Consider the following 24896-nt stretch of genomic DNA (forward strand, 5'->3'; position numbering starts at 1 on the left):
ATTTGTGGTTGCTTACGCTTCAAATCTGCAATAAAAAAATGAGAAAAATATTCAACAAAAAGACATATGTAATCCAAAACAGTAAAAAGAAATATATATCCAATGTAGTAACCTATTGACGGTGTTGGACCCACTAACATTTAGGGGATCTCCCTAATATGAAGTCCTAATCAGACCTCAAACCATTTGGTGTAGGACTCCCATATGGTATAAAGGCTCAGTTTCCAAATGCCTAAATATTTTCCTTGACTCTAACTATTAGCATAAGAGAGTGATGCAATGGTATCTTCGAAAAGAAAGGTGAGTGTGCTTGGTGAGTGTGCAGTGTAACTGTGTTAAGGTTCTTCTACTACAAAGGGGAATAGAAAAGTGAGAATCTAAGTGAGAGGTAATAGTACCACCCAGGAAGAGACACACATGAACCAAAAGGACCTATCCAACATCCAATGTAATAGTCCACATTAGATGTGACTGTCATTACAACCGACAAACAAGGAAATATCCATCTAACATCCAGCAGAATAGTCCACAACGGATGCGATCATTCTTATAACCAATAAAAAAGGAAATATATGTCTAGTATCCTACGAAATAGTCCACAAGGATTAGAAGACAATAAAAACGAGTACAACACATTCTCGACAAGATAAGAACTAAAATAGCTAAAATAGTTCAACTATCTTAGTACATGTGAAAGAAAACATGAAATACAAACATCCATAGAATAGTCTTACAAACATTCATAGTTCATGCATGAAGAATGTACTGGCCTTAAAAGGCTTATTTTATTAAGAAAAAGTTCCAAGACACATATTTACATTGTACATCACTAGCCCCAGTAGTGGGAAATTGGAGCCACTCTTTGCTCCTTAAAGAACTAGCTGATCTGTCTAATGCCTTGTGGGAGAATCCAAGATGAAAAGTCATCTACTCATACAATGAGGGGGTATATATAATCAAGGGGTGATGTTTCCCCCTTGTGACTCTTTGACTACCCTCATGACTATTAAACTTCCTATGAATTTTTAACTTACATGACTCTTCATATTCATGTGTCTCCTTTGGAATTCCACTTTACAATACATTTGATTACAATATACATGGTCCAAACTAGTGATGTGGCATGTGACAACTAATGAAAAAACCTGACACAACACCCCTGACATAGATTGGCTTGATGATATGGAAATTTTAAGTCACTGTTGTTTCTGAGTGCTAGATGTGTTCTTTGATGTGCTTTCTCTTCTCCTCCACATAGCATGGTAATTCTCAGTCTTCAATGATCTTTGGTCTTGGAAGGTGGTTGAAAGCTTGTGTCAATTTTCTTGCTCTTGATAGGTACACTCAAAATTTGAGATGCAAGTGAGTCTTTAGGGATGCTTTCCTCCTTCTTCTCCTTCTTCATCATCTTGTCGTGACTTCATAGTGTACCTGTTCCTATAATTCAATCATAACAAGACGACATCAATCTGAAAACTCCCTCATCTAAGATGATGCATTATTGTCCATGAATTGAATGTGACACAAGTCATAGACTGGAAGGAAGGGCTTGGTGAATGTACATTACGTAGTTTCAGCTGATAGGGAGAGAGCTTGATCACCGAGACTTCACAGAGCGCAGCTCAAGTTTCATTGAGGAACTTTCATAGTTCTCAATGAGGAGAAAAATTGTGCAGTGTCTATTGGTTTTTAGATATTAATTATTGGATTCACCTTTTCCCACATTAATTGTCAACTTAAGGCTCGTCTAGATATTTCAAGGCTATGGTGAAAGGTCGATGCAGGCCATAGTTACCTATCAGTATTGAGAATTCAATCAACAACATAACAACATGTAACAACAAGTAATAATAGTAACAAAAATCATAGTAAAAGCAATTTAACATTCATAAGAACAAAAATTAATAAATCGTTGCAGCGATAAAGAAATAAACATAATAGAAGATAAATATATGCACACCACTAATCCAACAACACATGGTCAAGAGAGTGGGCCCAACTCCCTGATCTGGGCTATGGTAAAAATCAAAGACTAATGAATACTCAGAAGATCAGGATTAGATTAATCAAAATAAGATTACATAAGTTTGTTGTTTCATGCTAAAAACCCTCATATCTCTCTCTAGCGGTGCCATTCTTTTCCAAGCCCATAACCTTACTTATACATTTCAATATTACAAAAATAGTGTCAACTATTTCTAGATATTATGTAAGTTATTTTCCTACAAATATATAATGATCATTGATACATAAACAAAATACAAATATAGCAAATGTAATTATCCAATGGAATCTCTTGGATGGAATCATCGTTACAGTCAGTATCCTAAGATAGCGCTACTAGCTCATCAATAACCATATGGTGAATTGTGGTCTGTTGATCGTTATGCCTACAAATTTGCAAAGAAACATGGGTTAGAAAGTCGCATAAGCAACACTCCCTTAGGACTATGCTTCATTGATTAATAATTCAAAAAGACATGACAAATAGATATACCTTCATGCTTGAGATACAAATTCACCTTTCAAGGACATGAAATAGGTGAAGGAAAGGGGTAACAAGGTAGGCAAAAAGTAGGAAAATTTAGCAACCAACATCTCCCCCTAACTATATTTTCTACATGCACTCGTGCAACTCGTTTTCTACGTAGGTCTGGGTTGGAGCCACTGTGGTTGGAATGAAGCTGTGCAAGGTCATATCTCCCAACCATTTCTTTCCAGGGAAGTTTGAAACCATTAGTATGAAGGATGCCCTTTTGCCAATCTTCTGATGTCACATAGGTTGGTGTGTATTCCTTAGAAGGTAGCCAAATAATGGGAAACTGAAATCTCAAACCTATCCACCGAGTCCCACAGTGTCAGATGCATACAATATATCACACAATTCGCTCCAAAGCCTAAGCGATATTAGAGCCCCAGAAGGTTCACATACCCTCACGGTTGATGATGAAAACGTCCATCATTTATGACAAGCATTCCATGCTTCCTCCTAAGAAATAAGGATCTCCCTTGTACACATGTCAACACACCATTTTTGTGTTGTCAACATCTGGTCTTTTTGTCCTTCTAGTTGCAAAAAGGTGCGATGTCTATTATGAATGTCGACTAATTGACAATGTTCCGTTCTAATCACAAGTGGCTGATTTTCTTGATTATATTCGAATGTGTTGAAGGCTTTCTTCCATTTAACATGATTAATCTTGAGGGAAGTAAATTCCCTCAGCTCAATGTCTCTCACATGTGCCACTAGATTGAATGAATGATCATTCTTTAGGATATAATTGTGTATATAGGGTTCACACATCAAGTGTTCGTTCAATAGATTGTGAGCCCTCAAGATCTGTAGGAACTGCATAGAATCTTCTATGTCGTGGCTAATTTCTTGGTGGGTACTTCCTAGACATATAAATGGATATTTCTCATGAAGAAAAAATCATATATATTAGTAGGAGGTCGGCACAGCATTACTTGCTACATTAGGGTGAACATTCAATCCTTGTCAACCTTTAGTAACTTCACTTGCCCTTCTAATTCTTCAAAAATTTTCTGCTCTTTTTCTTGTTTCTACTTAGCTTTCTCTATTTTTGTGACATGATTAACCACCACTCTTGCTTCTTGTTCCCTAATTTCTTTCACATCTTCCCAGTGAGCTTCCAAAGAGATAGATCCCCGTTGAAGACGAGACATAGTGGTTTTCCATTTCTAAACGTTTGCAGTCAATAGAAGCTCCCGAGAATCAAACAAATGTAGGAATGACTCAATCTGTGTGGCTATGGAGGTCATTAGCTTATCTTCTGTCTGTACTATTGCAGAAGCTATTTCGGCTCTGAGAGTAGTGGAAGCCCAACTAGCATTCCTCTTTTGATTTCTCACCCACCTTTACAAGTGTAATACTTGTCTCCTCAACTTAATAATTTCCATTTTTAATTGCATGTTTTCTCTGAACAATGACAAGTACCTTTCATGGATGGGGGCTCTCCTTTTCACACATTGTTCAATGAATTCATGTTTAATAATGACCTCCTCCATTAGCCTCATGGCCAATGTTGGGTTTGGTGGATAGACATGAATGAACTCATTAGCTGGTTCCTATTTTACCCTTATCTCTTTCATTTGTTCAAAAACTCAAGGGGTGGCTCTAGTGCCTTCTTCTGTAGATCCTGATACCTCCACATTTCCTCTTAATGGCTCTAAATCCACTACCAGTACTTGAGGAGTAGTATCCTCAATGTTTTCTTACTATGTCTGCTTCGTTGCCTTGTTTTCTCCTTCCACTTTCTCAAGAATTGATTATGTCCCTTTCGATTCAGTACCAACAGCCATATCTCTTTCCAACTACTCGGGAGGTGACAGTGAAATAGTGTCAACAACGATTTCTTCAATTTTCTCACCAGTTGGCAGTGGTTCTTATGTAATAATGTCGATGATGATTACTCCAATTTTCTTCCCAGTCAACATTGGTTCTTGTGTAACAATGTTGACGATAATTTCTTCAAAATTTTCCCCAGTCAACACTTATTCTTGTGTAATAGTGTCAAGGGTAGCTTCTTCTTCCATTAGCTCTGTGGTTGACAATAGTTCTTGTGTATCAGTGTCAAGGAAAGGTTCTTCTCCAATTGGCTCAGTGGTTGAAACTAGTTCTTGTTACAGTTTCAACAATGATGGTGTCTTATAATTTCTCCTACAAACTTTAATTATGGAGGAGAGATTATTTCTCTTATTGTGTGGGTAAGAGAGCAGAATTTCCTTGCCCCTGTAGGCAAGGAAGCAGGGAGTGGAGAATGAGGGGTAACGTCCTCAATTTCCATTCTTCCAATGCCCTCTACCTCATTTTCTCCAATTATGTCTCAATCCCCTCTATCATCTGGTTGTTCCATCCTTCCTTCCTCCCTTCCTTCCTCTACTTCTTCCATCACTTGTTCTCCTAACTCGCCCAATTTTTTGGAAGTTGATGCCAGTTCTTATGTAGAAACATCAATTGCAACTTCTTCATCTGCTGATGATTCTTCCTCTACTTCCTCCAATGCCTGTTCCCCCAATCCTCCCAATTTGTCAATGGTTGACACTAGTTCTTGTGTAACAACATCAGTTGTGGCTTCTTCCTCCGCTAACAATGCCTCCTCAACCCTTTATAGCATCATAGACACAATATCTTCTTTTGATGGCCAAGTCAAGGGGGGTATATGATAGGGCATGCACCACCAACATCCTAACAAGCCCATGGTTTGTGAGGACTGCCAATGGTGGGTGCAACTGATGCGCAGACCATGCCATTAACTAAAGATTATTCCAAAGGAAAAATGACATATCTAGAGAATCCAATTGATGGAACCAAAGACATGCAAGAAGCTTAAAATGATATTTAAATAGAGTGGAAATCTAACCTTCACAGGTAATGTACTGTATGACGAAGTATGCAACCTCTACCCATAGATGTGGCAAATATTTTTGATCATATCCTCTCCTTGTCTGAACCATGGTCTATCTTGCATAGAAGAACAATTCTCAAAGTTCTGGCAAGGGAATTCTACAGGAAAACCATTTCTTCCCTCCTTATGGCAATCCTATAAGAGTTGAGATAATCTCTTCTATTACAGGAATGTCCATCATATGGACTCTGGAATAATTGCCTTCCATTTTCAATGAAAACTCAACTGCAATGCCTTCGTTGAACCGTTGTAACCCCTCAAAGTAGGTGTGCCATCCGACACCCTGAAAAATGTTCCATACATACGATTAATGTCATACTCGCATTGTATTTTCTAGCTCATTCCTAACATCTTGACCACCCATTCCACTAGTTTCTTTGTAGCAGCACTCGGAGTAGCATCAAAACCGTTGAGGGGCTATTAGTTGGCAAAGTTGCAGTGACATGGATTGTGGTAAAAAGGAATGTGGAGATAGGGAAATGTGGATAAATGTTACGGGAAAACCAATGGTAAATTCATGATGATTATAGTAATTAATCCAATGCATTGGAAAATACCACAAATTAATGTTTCCATACATGATTCAAGTTCCAATGTGCATGGATAAGTGTGCAGGGTATGGTGGGGATCACAGATTGATACAAATCACGGTGGTAATGATTGTGGGATATACAAGTTGATACAAGGTTTAATAGCAATGATGGTCTAACATTATTTCTATTAAATACGATATATTTAACATTAAGTGTGATACCTTCCCCAACTAAGGGATGACCATCTTTGGTCATGTTTAGTCATATCACAAGTGAAATACCAATCAAATCCACGAAGTCGGCTGGGGACATACTTGGCGACTTACCTTGATGGAGTATTAGCATGGGTGGAGTAACAACATTGTCAGAGTAACATCATTGAAGGAGTAACAACATAAAAAAAGTAACAACATCGGTGGAGTAGCAACATTGGTGGGGTAACAACACTGGTGGAGTAACAACACCAACAATGTAACAACACCAACAGAGTAACAACACTGCCAAAGTAACAACATCGACAGAGTAACAACACCAGTGGAGTAACAACACAATTGATGTAACATCATTGACAAATAATCAACATCAGATGAGTAACAACACCGGTGGAGTAACAACACCAATGAACTAACAACATCAACGAAGTGTCAACACTAATGGAGTAATAACACATATAAGAAAAGAATTATTGATAGAGTAGTAAAAGAATTTTATAATATATATATATATATATATATATATATATATATATATATATATATATATATATATATATATATATATATATATATATATATATATATATATATATATATATATATATATATATATATATATATATATATATATATATATATATATATATATATATATATATATATATATATATATATATATATATATATATATATATATATATATATATGTATATATATATATATATATATATATATATATATATGTATATATATATATATATATATATATATATATATATATATATATATATATATATATATATATATATATATATATATACATTATGTGTTATTACTATTATCTTTTTTATTTTTGTTTTTTTAGATAAGAGGTGCAGAGGAATATTTCTCTACACAAACAATTTAAAAACCATAGCTATCAGATAAATGCTTAATAAAGGAGTTCCTAGAAGATGGACAAGATACAATCTGAGGTCGTGTCCATTTACAGTGAAAGGAGTATGTGCCTCATCAATTGTTACAAGTCTAACAGTTCCATTATCAAACACTATGTCAACTTCATATAGTCCCATCCATCTAGAGCAGAGATTTCCCTTAAAGTCCTTAAACTGAGAGTCATAGAGCAACGCCCAATCTCCTCTTTGAAACACCTTTTTCTTGATGAATCTGTCATGCCATTTGGTTCATTGCTATTGGATTGCAATAGTATTCTGCACAACTATCAAATGAATTTCATCCAACTCATTTAGCTATTCCATTCAGTGTTTCTTTGCTACTAAAAGATCCAAACCTACTTCAATAGATGTATTGAGCATCTTAATTTCAAATTCCACCGGAAACAAAGGGGATTTTCCATTCAGTGTTTCTTTGCTACTAAAAGATCCAAACCTACTTCAATAGATGTATTGAGCATCTTAATTTCAAATTCCACTGGAAACAAAGGGGATTTCCCATAGAAAAAATCATATGGTGAAAATATTTTTGTATTCCACCATGTAGTTCTATATGCCCAAAGTGCTTCAGGATGTTTTTCAGCCTCGTTTTGGTGATGGTTTGCTACAATCTTCGTGAGGATATTATGTAGTACCTTATTTGTGCTCTCGACTTGACCATTTGCCTGAGGATGATATGGAGATGTCGAATATGTTTGAACCCATACTTCTTCATGAGTGCTTCTATTAGATGTGAAGTGAACTGCGCCCCTCCATCTAAAACTATCTCTCTAGGAGCTTTGTACCGAGTGAAAATTTCTTCGAATAAAAAGTCTGAGAAAACCTATTTTGTGGATTTGGTGAAAACTTTGGCTTCTACCCACTTTGTCACATAGTTTGTGCAGAACAGAATGTGAACTTTCTGATGTGAATGAAGATTGAACAACCCAACGAAATTGATAGCCCATTTCTCAAAGGGCTCAAGAACTAATTGAGGATGTAATGGAATCTCATATGGTCGACTAGGCTAAGACATCTATTGGAAACTATTGCACCCTCGAACATATTTCCTTGCATCACGAAGAATAGAGGGCCAATAGTATCCCATCTACAACACCTTATGACTTGTCCACATGTCTGTAAAATGCCCCTTTGTAAGGGCCATCATGGGCATCTTTTATAATTTCATAGATGTCATCCTCACCTACACATCCCAAAAATTTTCTAATCATGCCTTGTATAGAAGAGCTATCCCTCTATTCATGAGTAATGGGGACCGTGATGGATGTTTTTTCACTGCTCTTTGTATGGAAAAGGATGTGGTACTTCTCTTGTAGCAAGATAGTTAGCAATATCTGGATACCATAGAGTGTTAGTAGAAATTGAAAAAATATGTTCATCCAGAAAACTATCCTCTATAGGTGTTATCACCAAAAAATTGATCATCTAGCCCAATTTACTAGATGGATCAAAGTACACCATGTAAAGCCAATTTTACCATAGTAAAATTTCTTTCACTATGAGAAATTACTTAATAAACCACCTTTGTTAAGTAATTTATACTTAAACCCATGAAGAATAATTACATAAATCACTATTTATTTGATTTTCTTCCAGGAATAATTAGTTAAACCATTGTTCAATTATTATTCCTTGTCATATTTGACCCAATCATGAAAAATAAACAGATAAATCATTAATTATCTTATTTTTCTATAAGAATAATTAATTAATTATTATTCATTGTCAAATTTGACTAAATCTCTTAGGAATAATTAAATAAATCATTATTTTTTTATTATTCCTTAACTAGTTTCTTGAGATGATAAATAAGTCATTTATTTATTTATTATTTCTAAATAAAAGTTTGAATACTTTTTCCCTCCTAAACAAATATAATAAAATATTCCAAGTGGTTATTCCAAGAATGGGGTTAATAATATTTTATTATTTCTCGTTATTCAAGGATAACTGAATATTTTGTTATAAATAGAAGGGTTTTCCATTCATTATTCACTTCTTATTATTTTCATTGTTGCACTCGTTGTTGTAACTCTGATAATTTTCATTGTCGCACACCATTATTTGTTGGGTTTACACATTATAGAGGAGAGAGACTCTACACAAGCTGAAGGCATTTGAGGATAGCAAAGAACGCATCCCATAGAGGGGGACTGGCAACATTTATTTGTTCCTTCATAGGTGTTATAATAAAACTATTATTTGTAAATATGGTTTCCATTGGATGATTAGAGTTATTACTCTTTCCTTTTGTTGTTGAACTATGATTGTGGCATAGATTAAAATCTTAGCAGGTTTTGTTTCTATCAGTTGCTACAGATCTACAATGTTTAGCAGGAATTTATATTATTGAGATTGTTTTACTTCCACAATCTTAAGTGGGTTCTTTTCATACATATTTAAGAAGAAAAAACTACAACAAAATTGGTGACTCCGCTGGTGATTATCTGATTGTTACCAATCAAAAAATTGGTGACTAGACTGGTTTTATACTTCAGATCCATGAACCTGGGTGACATTTTGTTTTCAGCTTACAATTTCTTCTTTTTTCAAGTCTCTTAATGTTCCATAGCTTTTTAACCAGTTGCGACAGAGGCGACAATTTTTTCCAAGATTTGTCGACCAAGGATCACAGAGTAGAAATTGCACTCTTTAGCCCAAAAAGTGCGATCTCACATGAAAACAGGTCAGTGCCTGCGATTTTTGGGTTTTTTTCATATCTGTTTCTGGGTTTTGCTGAGAGATATCTATTGTGTTGTTTAACCTCTATCTCATCCCACTTAGGCCTTGATATACTGTGATCTACTTTTCGAAGTGGAATTTAGCTCCCTAGGGCTTCTAGTACGCTTCCACCTTTATAATAGGAGTTTAGGTGAGGGAGTAGACTAAATTTCTGCAGCACTTTCAACCATATTTTCTGGATCTATACCCTTCTGTTTTAGATTCCTAAAGATAGGTTATCACCATCCATAGTTTAATATTAAAACTTGTTTGGTATTTTGCCTTAGGGTCCCATCGATTTCCCTAGGTGTTTCACCCATCGCCCTATCGTTTTGCGATGATCTTCCTCTATGGTTATTTGTTTTTACTGCACCACTTTCCAACAACCTAGTGTCACTTGATCCCAGTCACACCAAAAACTAAATCTCTTGAGGTTTTTGTGTGTTTTCAATCGATTTAGCTACCAACCAACACATCTTTTGCAAACCCAGTTTGGGTGGGGTTTAGTTACTTGTTTTGTTGTTCATTTTTTGTTGTTAATTTTATTTTATTTTCACAAGTTTTTTTTTTTTTTACAAACACAATCTAGGCTAAATCAATAAATACACTTGCACACACAAGCACACCTTAAGCAAAGGGCGCTTGGTTTAAACATCCAAGCCAAGAATTAACATAATAAATTTATCTCCCCTCATTGAGACAGGCATATTGTTCATCTCCCTTCACCATTTATGTTTCATGTGTGTCGTTCCACCATTTTGCCACCAAGACTATTAGGCCTTCACCCCAATTTTCCGCTTGCACATATTACACCTCCCCGTTAGGTTTAGCTTCATATCACTTTGATTCCCCACACTGACAGTATTGTTGGAACCCTTTCACACCCTTCACCATACACTCAACAAAGTTATGGTTATCCGCAGGGGGGCACCAGTCCCTCCAACACTTATGCCCCTCCTGCCAGTAACATTTGTTCAGGGACGCAACCTATCTACCAAGTTGTTGCTACTCCTTATGCACAGTCGAGAGATCCAGCCCCTCAAGCATTAGTGCCGTAACCTCCCATGCATCCTTAGCTCTAGCACCCATATTCTCCCCCCCCCCCAAAGGATCAAGTGTTTGAATATCAGAGTGCGACTAATCTTCAAAATTAGAAGAAAAATAATAAAGGGAAAGATAACAAGGGTAACTAGGGTAATCAAAGTAATCAGCCTAGTGAGCCCCAAGGGAACTAGCCTAACATCAACAACTAGCAATAAGGTAGCTAGCCCAAGAAGAAGAAGGATAATCTAATGAACAATCCTTATGCATGTTGTGGTATACATGGCCACTATACACATGGGTGTCCTCTCTTACCCTAGATGTGTGAAATGTGGGAAGCTCAAGCATCTTCTAGAGGTCAAAAACTACCTCATAATATTGTGCTATCTCAACCGAAAGTGCTCACAAATCCTTTCCCTCAGCAAGGATTTCTAGCTGCTCAACCTCAACTAGGTCGAGTAGCCCATCACTTCCAACCTTCTAGTCTTGGTGACTACCTGATCCTTATGATGAACTATGATGAGGTTAACACCTTTGATATAAACCTACAAACTCAATCGTGTCAACATGACAAGCCATCAACTTCGTCCTCCATTGAGTCCAAAACCAAAGGATCAGCTGAGTCTCTTACGACACCAAATGGTCCGCTACAAATCCATAAACCTAAAGTTGAGGCCATCCCCAAGATCCCAAAGGGGCCATTACACCGTAATGTGACTTCTAACCGAGTTGCCTATACATACAGTATAGTAGAAAACTTGGCACTATCACCTGCTGCCATGTCGACCCTGGAAGTCCTCCAGTCATGCCCATCTCAAAAGGAACCTCTAACAACTTCTTTGGGCACAATATATCCTTTCGGCGATCATTTGATTGTCTTCCCTATTGATACATCATAACATCCCCCATTTCCTTCATCTATTGCTTTCTAGATACTAGTTAGCATCCGTAATGCCATCATCTCCCAATGCATTATTGACAAAGGTGCATCCACATGTGTGATGCCCACTACCATTTGGAAACAACTTAAGTCACGCGAGTTGTCCCCCTCCACCATCACTTTGCATGCTTGGGATGGATACTTCTCCCAACCCCTTGGCATGTACCGCAATTGTCTATTGAACCTTGTGGGTAAGATTGTCCATGTCAACATTGAATTTATTGATGCCCCTTTAGATTACAACATTCTCTTAGGTTGTAGTTACACATATTCCATGTCTGTCGTCATGTCTGCGGTGTTTCGCAAGATGTCTTTCCCCCATGAAGAGAATATCATTACCATCGATTAGTTGACTTACTATGATCTGGCATTAGTGTCCTCCCCCAAGTCCATTATATCATCAATGTGAGATAAGAAATCTTCACCTCCCCTCACTAGTGTTTGACCTGGAGTCTATAAGTATTCCTCTTTTTTGGGTTGTTTTCTTGGTCCTCACCCTCCTATATCAGAGCCTAAATCTATGAGTGCTTGCATACTACAAGCGTCACAGGTTTCTCTCAAGAATTTTGGGACATCCGGTCAACAACCAACTCCTCAGTACTCTATTGTTACCATCCCAGTTGAGCCCTCTAGATCCACCCCCCCCGGACCCCCTCTATTTGTGGGTGCCTCTCCTATGTTTCCACTAGGAATTTTTCCTCCACGTCTCAACCATCTACGAGCTATTCTACCGCGACATTATCGTGCAAGCAAGATACCTTTCTTATTTTTCCCTCTGAGAGTATTTTTTTCCTTGTCATGGATTCACTGGTCTTTCCTAACATGACTCTGGAGATCCCAGTATTGTACATCGATCCCCCTTGCAAGAATTCTGCTTGGTCAACTAAGACATTATCATGGTTGACCCAAATTCAAATGGTCCTTATGACTCCTATCGCTGCTTTAGTTCCATCACAACCTAAACAGGAACCTATGCTTATTGTGAAGGCATCCAAAAAGGGGGGAAAATCTAAGAGAAAAGAACCTAAGGACAAGGCTTCCCATGCTCCTCTAGCCCTTAAGGCCTTAAAACCGTCACCTCCTTGTGCTTTGTGTAAATCTATTGGGAACACCACCAATAATTGTCCCAAGCTTCCTCATCTCAAGCCTTTGGTTCATGAAACGTTCCTTGAGTCAAATATCTCTAAAGTCCATGTTAACTTGCTGGGTCCACCCAAGAAGCCCATAACATTATGCATAAATAACCCTTGTTCCTTGTGCAATCGTCATGGTCACTATTACCATTGTTTCCCTTGTCTCGATGAATTTTGCGATTTCCTTGAAGAACTTCGTGAATATGAGACCACTCATAGTGGAACACCTACTCCTCTACCTGTGGATTCTGGTACCCCTAGTCAACCAAAATACGGGGACTTTGGTACCACCATTGTGATCCCTCCCCTTGATGTCGAGATGATAGACACCACAAGCCATGTCCTTTACGTATCTTCATCCTTGAATTCCTTGCAGGAAAAACTTTCTGAGGTTTCTATGTGTGCTTCTATTAAACCTCTTTCAACAGAATCATAGGTCTCAACATTTGTAGTTCCCCCATCTACCAGCTCATCGTCTACCATTCAAGATGATGCGTATGTGAACCTTATTTCTTAGGTTTATGCACTAGGTAATGTTGCCACATCATGGAGGCAGTCTTCCCCCCATCCTCCCATCTTCAAGTCTGAGGAGGACATCATGGAAGATATGTCTACCCCTTATTACCCTTGCAATTAGGCAAGGTAGAATATCTTTGGAGGATTCTGAAGGCCATTTCCTTCCTAATTCTCTCAGTGCACTCTACCTCAAGAAATGTCTCTCATAACAGATCCCTTTGATTTGTGTGGCTTTATTTCTAACATGAAGATAGGTAGATTGCATCATCTCATCCATTGTCTTTTGCACCTTTCAAATGGATCCATCATCCACACCATATATTAGTCATGCCGACGATGCAAGTCGCTTCTCCTAGAATCTAGCCTTGGTAGCCTTGGCCATTTTTACCCCCTTGCATACGTTAGTCCTTTCAAATGGCATGTGCATTGTATATACCACCATTAATCAAGCCGAATATGATGCAGTGATAGGTTTGTTAGTCGATGCCATTTCTCATCACATCCTTCATCTTCATGTTCGTTTAGATTCCTTGCTACTTTTTATACAATTTAATGGTGTGTATCATGTTCATAATCAAGTACTATTTAGAAAATACCTATGATTTAAGAAGTTGGTACGTGAATTTGAAACCATTACTTTTATTCATGTTCCTAAAGCCCAAAATAACTATGTATATACCATTGCAAATAATATTCTAAATTAGAATTTATCACATATATGCCACATAAGACAACCATAAAACATAATACATGGAAAACCATCATCGTCATATAAAAATTAACAATATTATGTATCACATAAAACATATAATGTGATTGGAGTCCACCACTCTAAATACATCTAGTACATCCATATATACTAGGGGACACATAGGCCCCTACGTATCCTTATCATCCTCTGTAGGATCTCGTGCTAAGTTGGGTCGAGATTCTTGAATCCCTTTTTCAGGCACTCAGAACACAATGGCGCTCCACAAAATCCTCCTGTTAGGGGGGCATCATTCCCACCTTTTCATACCAGATCATCAACCCATGCTTGGGGGCATGATGGTTTTCCCTTGGCCATATTCTCAATTGATTAACATAATTCTCAACGTAGATCCCACTGAATCTAGGTATGGTCGATTATCCTCCCACTCCTTGGATAGTTTGTCCTACCTGCCCTTTTGGCGAGCCATATGCACATCGCATATCATAGACATTTGATGCCATATCTTCACATATTCTACTCTATGTCCGTATAGTCCCCATGTTTGACTTCATGGGTGAGGATGATTCTAGACCTCCTCTAGTAGTTCATTCTCGGTTCCCTCTTCCCTTAATTCTTCACCAAGAACCATTGTTCCAAGAATCATTAAGGCCATATTTAGACAGGTAAGGCCACTTACCTGAAAGCTATAGATCTTGATTTCGATCGTTTCTTTGTCCGTTATGATCTCCACAAGATTTAGGGCCTTTTCCTCTTGTCCAAATTCAACACATCTCACTTAGCAAATGAATCCAAATTGGAGGGAAAACATCCTTTCATAGAAAAATCCACAATTTGTTTGTCACTCATTGTGAGCAAACCATAGCTCAGTTTGATGAACTATTAACATCATTGAAAATCTCTCGTCGAGCTCTATAGTGGGTCTTTCTCAATTTTTGAAAATTTGACACTTCACCAAGAAGTCATTTTTCCAATAAGGGTCACTTCGTCGCCTCTCAAAATTGAATTTATTCATAAAGAGACACTTGTACTTTGAGGAATACCTCCTCTTAATACTTTTCATACCATGTGCCAATTTTTTTCATGAATAACCATCATTTACTCAGGTTTTCATGGTCCCCACTAGGCCTATTCTATGTGGCAACGTCATTGAGTCACCCTTGTTCAGAGCATTCGCAATGAGTCACCCTTGCATCCATGGAGTTTTTCTAACATCCAATTCTATCATGTCACAGTATTCCATCAATATTTACATACCATTCATCATGTGTTTCCCATTTTGGCCTCCAGTCATACTATCCCCATCCCCTCTAGAGTTGAGTCAGTGGTTGCTAGGTCAACCATGCACTTTATGCTCTGATAAGGGAAGTCATCTATTTTTCCCTCAGTCCCATTTTCTATTGTCCATGGTGTCATTCCATCAATCACATTACTATTTTCCCTCATGCCTTGGTTGAGGATCCTCATTGCCTCACCTATCACGAGCCCTATTCGGTCGACATCATCTCATTTATTCTAGAAGAACGACCTAGATGGTGGTGTATTTTGTTTCCAACTTCCATTCTTGTTCAACACCTTGGATCAAGCAAGGGGACTCATTATTTCCCTTTGACCTGGTCGTTGCATGTTCTTGATTCATAAACTTGATGGTCCAGTTATTCAAGATATTGTGCTAGTGATTCTCGGGGTTGTGTGAGATGTTTCATACCTCATGAGCAAGTGGCCTTTTAGGTATCCCCCCACATGCCTAGATTCATTCCTATGCCATAGCCTCAGATATAGTTCTGCAAGTTTGATGGGTTCGGTTCCTACTACTTGTAGTGTTCATAGCATGCACGTCTCCTTCAGATGATTCATTCAGTTTTGCAAAGCCCTTCTCTATTCAGTATGGGTTATTCGTTTGTCCTACTCTCCCTCCCACCCATTTTTTGAGAGAAGGGCCATTATATCTCATGTACTTAGATATTATTTTATTTAGTCCTTGCTCATATTTTTCCAGGTGCGTTATGTATATGGGACACATTATATTATTTTTTGGCTCGGTTATGCCAGCATGCCATGTACCATTCAGGATGTACCTTGTTGCTCAGTTTTATGTTTCTGAGCTTGTCATTATTTTTGTACTAAGTTATCTCGGTGGGTATGGGTATGCCTCCCCTGCCTCATTGAGGTCTGGTACCACAACATAAAATGAGATTTGCATTACTCTCACCCCCTCTATCCCTATCCTCCTTCACTTAAGCTTTATTGCTCTCTCTCTCTCTTTGACTCCCCTGTGTTGTCTACTGATTGTGTCTTTACAACATACATTAGTCATACGTTTTACTCCTAACACTCATATGTCAGGGGGCAGTCTATTATCACCAAAAAATTGATCATCTAACCTAATTTACTAGATGGATTGAAGTACACCATGTAAATCCAATTTTACCATAGTAAAATTGCTTTCACTATGAGAAATTACTTAATAAACCACCTTTTTTAAGTAATTTATAGTTAAACCCATGAAGAATAATTAAATAAATAACTATTTATTTGATTTTCTTCTAGCAATAATTAATGAAACCATTAATTAATAAACAAATAGATCATTAATTACCTTATTTTTCTCTAACAATAATTAATTAATCACTAATTAATTATTATTCTTTGGCAAACTTGACTAAATCCCTTATGAATAATTAAATAAATCATTATTTGTTTATTATTCCCGTTGACACCTAATCCTTGTGATTGGGTGAATTTATGTAAATAAATAAATGCGAAATATGAACTGTCATCAGGAGACAAATTGAACAGTCTCTCCCTCATGTATATAATGAAGACCTACCTGATGGAATAAAACAGTCAAATCATTTTTCCTTATGGAGTTACTGCCTGGCCTGACATGGTATTAGAGCCAGCTCCTTTTTAGCTTTTATGTCCCTTGTAACTCCTAGTTTGCTCTCCATATAGCTAACCAGCTCCTCCATATAATTAGCTGCTCTTGACATGGTATTTGCCCCACTGTCCAGCGTTGTCCATATTGTCCATACTACCCCACTATCCAACACTGTCCATGCTGTCCTGACTGTCCATAAACGTTTCACAAAAAAAAGCACTGTACTAACATAAAAGAAGCGTTGTCCTGTGCATTAAAAAATTTTAAATGGCGTATTTCTCCTTGTCTCCTGTAAAGAGGGCCAGAAACCCTTGCGTCCTGATATTGATGACATCGATGCACCACTTCTTTGTGTTTCTGCAGCTTTCCATATCCATTTTGAATTTGATTGCAGGTGCCACCTCCATCGCATGAATTGCGTCTTCTGGTGGAGATGCGAGGTAGCAAACCCCATGCCTCTTGCATGAACCTCTGCTGCGTGTAAAACTTTGTAATGGTGTGGCTGAGGCTGAGCAACCGTGTCCGCCCCCATTGAGAATGCCTCTTTTTCACGCCCAGTATGCTCCTACTCAGCATTTATTTTCTATCAGTGTTCTCTAATTTATCAGTAATGTAATATTGTTGCACCTTGTTCATTGTTTGTTGGATTCTCAGAGCCCGTTTTTGTCAGCGTGTCAAGAATCGTCTGAAAATATGAGCGCTTATCCCTTAATACTCTTTCCTACTAATCTGGTGTGACTGTTTCATTACCAGTAAAATTGCTTACTCTTCTTGACTAACGACAGTGGACGATATCAAAGTGTTTCTTAAAGCCCACAAAAATATTTTAACATGCAGAGGTAGACCCATTATTGTCACTAGTGGAGAGCAGGCACTTCCCTTCTCATATGGCCTGACATGGTGTGCCAGACTAATTTAAGAACTCTTAGTGGTAAAGCACCACTGGTCATAGCTCGTGGTGGATTGTCGGGGCTTTTTCCTGACCATACCGAAGCTGCTTATTTAGTGGCAGTTAATAATAGCTTGTATGAAGCTATAATGTTCTGTGACTTGCAGTTATCAATGGACGGAGTAGGCATATCGCCTGACATGGTATTTTAAGTATAACCGCATGGATATGGACAAAGGGATGACTTCATATATTTCTAAGAGGGTTTGTAAATTGTGATATTGAGAGTCCAAATACATCTGGACTATGTTCTTTAGCCTTTTAGTGGACGCAGTGCTTTATGCTGTTGAGGGTTTTTTTTTGGACTTAGTATACTACCATATTATATACTTTAACGTTGTGCAGATGAATGTGAATTGACATTTGAGTTTTCTGTCGAGTCACATCAGAACTATAATTTTTTTTCGATTAAGAGTAAAAATTTTGTAGCAGAAGTTTTTGCTACAGTATGCATTCAATCATATCCATGGTGGGAATAGTTCTCACTAGCAAGGAGAACTATCCTGAATGATCCCGGATGATAAAACACACCCTCATTTTCAATGAGTTGTGGAGAGGAGCGTGTGTCAGAGACAAAGGCAATGAACCAGTACAACCTACCTCAAACAAAGAGCTCGTCATTTGGGAAAACAAGAACAACAAAGCTTATGCATTAATCGTAACATCTGTAAATGAAGAGGTGAGTCGCCATATTTCGTCATATTCAACTGCATTTGAAGACTTACAAAATCTAAAAGAACTCTATGACTCACATTCTGCACTTGAAGTTGTTCAACTCATGATTAAACTCTTCACTCTTGAACTGCAAAATAATGATCCTCTTGCTCTTGCATCTGAAGTAAAGTATATAATGCATGATATCAAATCCACTAAGGTTGAATTGGATATTCCTCTTATCGCTTTTCTCAAGGAACTTTATCCTACTTACTCCAATTATCTTGAGTCATTGCAAGCAAATGGAAATCTCAAAGATATAACCTTTGACTCTCTTGTGAAAAAGTTTGCTGAAAGAGAGAAAGCTTTTGGAAAGAAGACAACCCCTAAATCTTTTGAAGAGGCTGTGTGCCTTTCTCATAAAGAAAATCATCCTGCTCAAGATTCTACAAGAGGAAGAGGAAGATATTTCAGAGGCAGGGGGGAAACATTATCAAGGAGAAAAGGCAGATTCGCACTGCATTCGTTGTAAAAGAAATGGATCACATGATGCCTCTACATGCAAGCTACCATGGGACAAAATTGAGCAGAAAAGAAACCAACAGAAAGGTAAAACGGATGATACAGACAAAGGTAAAGCACCTAAATCTGCTCACTATGTTGTGGCACAATGTAACATTGGATTAAATGAAGATTTATTTAATGCTTCACTTTCTTCTTGGAAAAATGATTGGTTTCTTGATTCAAGAGCAACCCGCCACATGACTCATATAAAATATTTTTTTTAAGATTTCATTGACAATGTTGATGGAGCAGTATACTCAATCAAAAATCAAGCCATCAAGGCTTGGCACAATCAGGCTTAAACTACCTGGTCTTCCAAATTTTCTTCTGCATCATGTTCTATATCTCCCACAGCTCAAGAGAAGCTTGATGTCCTTGGTCCACATTTGCTAGCAAGGTCACTCCATTCATATGTTTGATGGCAAGCTTGAGGTAAGAAAAGCGTCTGACCACTCAATTGTCATGAGGGGAATAGAAGAAGAAAGGCTTCTCAAACTGCAAGGAACCTTTACTCATGCACAACATTTCTCATACAATTCTCATCATGAAGAAGGTACACTTCCATCCAGTTTATTATGGCATGCTATATTTGGACATTTGAACTATGACAGTCTCTGCTTGTTGAAGAAAAATGGTGTTGCTGGTTTTCCTACAATTCATAGGAAACTTAAGCAGTGTGATGCTTGCATTCTAGGAAAGCATAGCAAATAGTCTTTTCATGATTCACATTCAAGAGCACATAGGAAGCTTGAACTCATTCATTCAGATTTATGTGGTCCAATTCCTGTTCCTTCTTCAAATGGAAATAAATATATCATGACATTTATTGATGACTACACCAGAATGTGTTGGGTTTATTTATTGAAGAACAAATCTGATGCTTTTCAAACATTCAAGAATTTTCATAAATGGATTGAAAATGATGCACAATCTCATATTGGGTCTATTCATACTGATAATGGAAAAGAATACACATCAAATGAATTTGAAAACTATCTTTGCCAACATGGGATCAAACATCAAACAACTGTGACTTATAATCCCCAACAGAATGGTGTAGCTGAAAGAATGAATAGGACAATCTTAAATATGGTACGATCCATGCTCTTCTTCAAAAATGTAAAGATAATGTTTTGGGCTGATGTTGTTCTATGTGCTACATATAGAAAGAATAGATGTCCATATAATGCTATAAAAAACAAGACTCTATATGAAATGTGGTATGGACATGTTCCTTTGGTAAAGCATCTCAGGGTCTTTGGTTCCACCTGTTATGCCTTGATACCAAAGGTACATAGAAACAAACTTGGTGCTAGAAGTCATAAGTGTATATTTCTGGGATATTCAAACACCTCCAAAGCATACCGTCTCTGTGATGAAGTAAATAAAAAGTTTGTTCTATCTAGAGATGTATTTTTTCTTGAATCATCCAAAACTGACAATGTTGTTGAGCGGCAACTTGATTGCTTGGATAGATTCAACTGCTTGGATAGATTCACAAATAAAAATCATTTCAAGAATTTGATAATTAGATTCCACATCTTGAAGGGGGGATTCCTATATTAGATCAACATGTGGAATCTTCTTTTGAAGAACACTCTCCCCCGCATGAAACTCCAACAATGGATGATGCTTTAAGTGATGTGATTGATAGAATTGGGAGACTCAAGCAATGGAGTAGCCTGGACCATCTGAGAAAGGTCCCCCAAAGTGGCTAACAAAGACACTTGAAAGTGTTCATCTTGATGAAGTTGGAAAGACAGGAACCAGAAATTCAAACCAACAAAATGGAGGTGATGTAGACGACTCTAATTCACATGTTGATATGGATGTTTCTTATGATTGTGAATTGAAATTGTCTACAGATTTTGAACCAACTTCCTTCAAAGAAGTTGCTTCTCATTATGAATAGAAATAAGCGATGCAAAAGGAGTATGATGTCCTCATAAAGAACGACACTTGGAAGCTGGTTCCTCCATTAGGAACCAAACCAATTGGCTGCAAGTGGGTCGACAAGAACAAGTATAAAGTTGATGGCTCACTTGACAAGCACAAAGCTAGGCTTGTGCCAAAAGGTTTTTCACAGAAGGAAGGGGTCGATTATGAGGATACTTTTTCCCCCATAGAAAAATGGGCTACCATCCGGACACTCTTTGCACTAGTAGCTCAAAACGGTTGGAAAGTCCATCAAATGGATGTAAAAACTGCTTTCTTGAATGGAGATCTAAAAGAGAATGTTTTTATGTCCCAACCTGAAGGATTTGCTGTGAAAGTACATGAACATAAAGTATGAAAACTTGTGAAGTCCTTGTATGGCCTAAAACAAGCACCGTGAGAAAAACTAACTGAGCATATTCTAAAACTCAATTTCAAACATTTTGATCTTGATGATGCAACTTTATTTGTCAAGAAAGTTGGCAAAACAGTTGTATATCTTGTGGTATATGTAGATGATCTTTTGATGACAAGGAACAATGAAAGCTACATTGCATCCATAAAAAAGGAATTGGGGAAAAGTTTTGAAATGACTGATTTGGGCTATTCTCATTACTATCTTGGCATTGAAGTAACCCAACATCCAAAGTCCATATTTCTTTCTCCAAAGAAATACATTGAAGATCTGTTGAACAGGTTTGGCATGACAGAGTGAAATCCTCTTACTACTCCAATGGAAAAAAAAATAAAGCTCACATCTATTGAAGGAAAAGAATTTGAGGATGCAACAAAGTATAGACAGCTTGTAGGAAGTCTCAACTACCTAACTACTACCAGACCAGACATTTCATTTGCTGTTGGAATCCTCTCCAGGTTTATGCAAAAGCCTTGTGAGGGACATTGGTTTGATGTAAAAAGAGTTCTAAGGTACTTGAAAGGAACTCAGGACTTTGGAATCAAGTATACACAGGTGAACGACTTCAGTTTGATTGGATACTCTAATAGACTTCGATGGAGACAAAGAAATTGGGGTATCAAATTCAGGATATGCTATGAGTCTTGGATCAGGAGCTGTCTCCTGGAGATCACACAAAAAATCAGTTCCATCAGATTCCACAATAGAAGTAGAATACTTAGCAGTAGCTGAAGCAACAAAATAAATTGTGTGGCTTAGGAGAATTCTTCAAGATTTGCAGGTAAAACAAGTACAATCAACTCCACCCATGATTGACGATACCTCTGCAATAAAGTTAGCCAAGAACCCAAAGTTCCATGATCGAATGAAGCACATCAATACTAAATATCATCTGATTCGACCCCATGTTGAGGCCAAAACAATCCATCTTCGTCATTGTTCCACAAATGAGCAAATTGCAGACATCTTCACCAAAGCACTTGGAAGAGAAAAGCTTGAACGATTCAAAATTATGCTTGGACTCACCAACATCCCTTCAGATTAAGGGGGGGAATGTTGACACCTAACCCTTGTGATTGGGTGAATTTATGTAAATAGATAAATAAGAAATATGAATAGTCATCGGGAGATGAACTGAACATTGTCTCCCTCATGTATACAATGAAGAGCTACCTTATGCAGTAAAACAGTGGAATCATTTTTTCCTTATGGAGTTACTACCTGGCTTGCCAATTCCTTAACTAATTTATTGAGATAATAAATAAATCATTTATTTATTTATTATTTCTAAATAAAATTTTAAATACTTTTTCCCTCCTAGACAAATATAATAGAGTATTCCAAGTGGTTATTCCAAGAATGGGGTCAATAATATCTTATTATTGCTCATTATTCGGGGATAACTCAACGTTTTGTTATAAATATAAGGATTTTCCATTCATTATTCACTTTTGATTATTTTCATTGTTGCACTTACTTTTGTAAATCTGATTATTTTCATTTTCACACACCATTATTTGTTGGCTTTACACATTATAGAAGAGAGAGACTCTACAAAAGCTGGAGATGTTTGAGGATAGCCAAGAACCCATCCCATAGAGGGGGGCTAGGAACATTGATTTGTTCCCTTCATAGGTGTTATAATAAAACTATTCTTTGTATATCTAGTTTCCATTGGATGATTGGAGTTATTACTGTTTCTTTCTTCTATTTAAGTATGATTGCGGCATAGATCAAAATTTTCGCAGGTTTTGCTTCTATCAGTTGCTGCAAATCTGCAATGTTTAGCAAACATTTATATTGTTGAGATTGTTTGTCATTCACCATCTTAGATGGGTTTGTTTCGTACATATTTGAGAAGAAAACACTACAATAATAGATGTATCTTCACCATTAGTATTCAACCTAGATAGGAAATCTGCTACTACATTATCTTTGCCTTGTTTATTAGTAATGGTAATATCAAATTATTTTATCAACAATAACCATCTCATAATTCGAACAGTAGTTATCAGTTTATTCATCAAATACCTTATGATTGAATGATCAGTGCGCAAGAAAGAGGGATACCTTGTAATATAATTATGAAATTTATTAATAGCATAGATAATAGCCAAAAACTCTTTTTCAGTTACTGTGTATTTTGGTTCGGTAGGAGTTAGGTTCTTACTAACATAGTGAATTGGATGCGGTTTCTTGTCCTCCTATTGTCCCAAGGCTGCCCCTATTGTTGTATGAGAAGCATATGTGAAGATATGAAATGGGAGCATCCATTCAGGACCACATAATATCAGAGCTTTATAGACTAGTTCTTTGATTTCCAAGAAAGATGCTTCACATGCATATGTCCACACAAATTCGGCATCTTTAGGTAATAATTGGAAAAATGGAAATGCTATCTTAGAAAGAAAATTCTATAAAATGTCTATAATAACCATCATAACTAAATAAGCTATGTACCACCATTGGTGTATTTGGTGTTGGAAAATTTAAGATTACCGCTACCTTGCTAGGATCAGCCTGTATTCCTGAAGCTGAAAGCAAGTGTGCCAAAACTATTCCTTCTTCCATCATCTAGATCAGAAAAAATTCCTAGTATTTCCCATTGAAAGGTAGCGGGATCATTACAGAGGTGAAATGGAAGGACTCGTTATGCAAAGGTTCACCTAGGGCAAGTAAAGGTAGTTTTACCGTGATCCTCAAGAGCTACTTGGGTATAGTTATATCCACTAAATCCCTCTAGAAAAAAGAAGAACTTATTCTCGACTAATGTATCGAGGACCTGGTCAAGAAAGGGTAAGGGAAAATGGTCCTTTTTAGTTGCTTTATTCAATTCCTTGTAATCAACACAGATCTACCACTTGCCATTTTTATTTTGAACAATGACTAGTGGGGATACCCATTGACTATTCGAGATTGGATAAATAAACCCCACATCTAGTAGCTTCTATATTTCTTCTTTAACAATTTTATTTAAGGTGAGATTCATCTTTCTCTGTGGTTGTCTAATAGGTTAACTTTTTTCTTTTATGTATATTTGTTGGGTACATAGATTAGCAACGATTCCTTTCATATCTATATATTCACAGGCGAAAGTTTCCTTCTGATCTCGAAGGAATTTCAACAACTGTTGAGATTGGGAAGGTGAAAGGTTATGATTAACATTCAGAACTTTCCCTAGATCAATTCCTACAAGAATACTATTATCGAGTGCAATAATAGGAATGTTTTCAACTTTGATTTTTGGTTCAATGGTTTCCTGAATGTTGAAACTCATAACAGATTCTAATAACTGATTGGTTGAATCA

This window comes from Pinus tabuliformis, chromosome 9 (assembly GCF_031772625.1).
Source record: "Pinus tabuliformis cultivar Carrire ecotype Pingquan chromosome 9, CPIR1, whole genome shotgun sequence".
Classification (NCBI taxonomy): Eukaryota; Viridiplantae; Streptophyta; class Pinopsida; order Pinales; family Pinaceae; genus Pinus; species Pinus tabuliformis.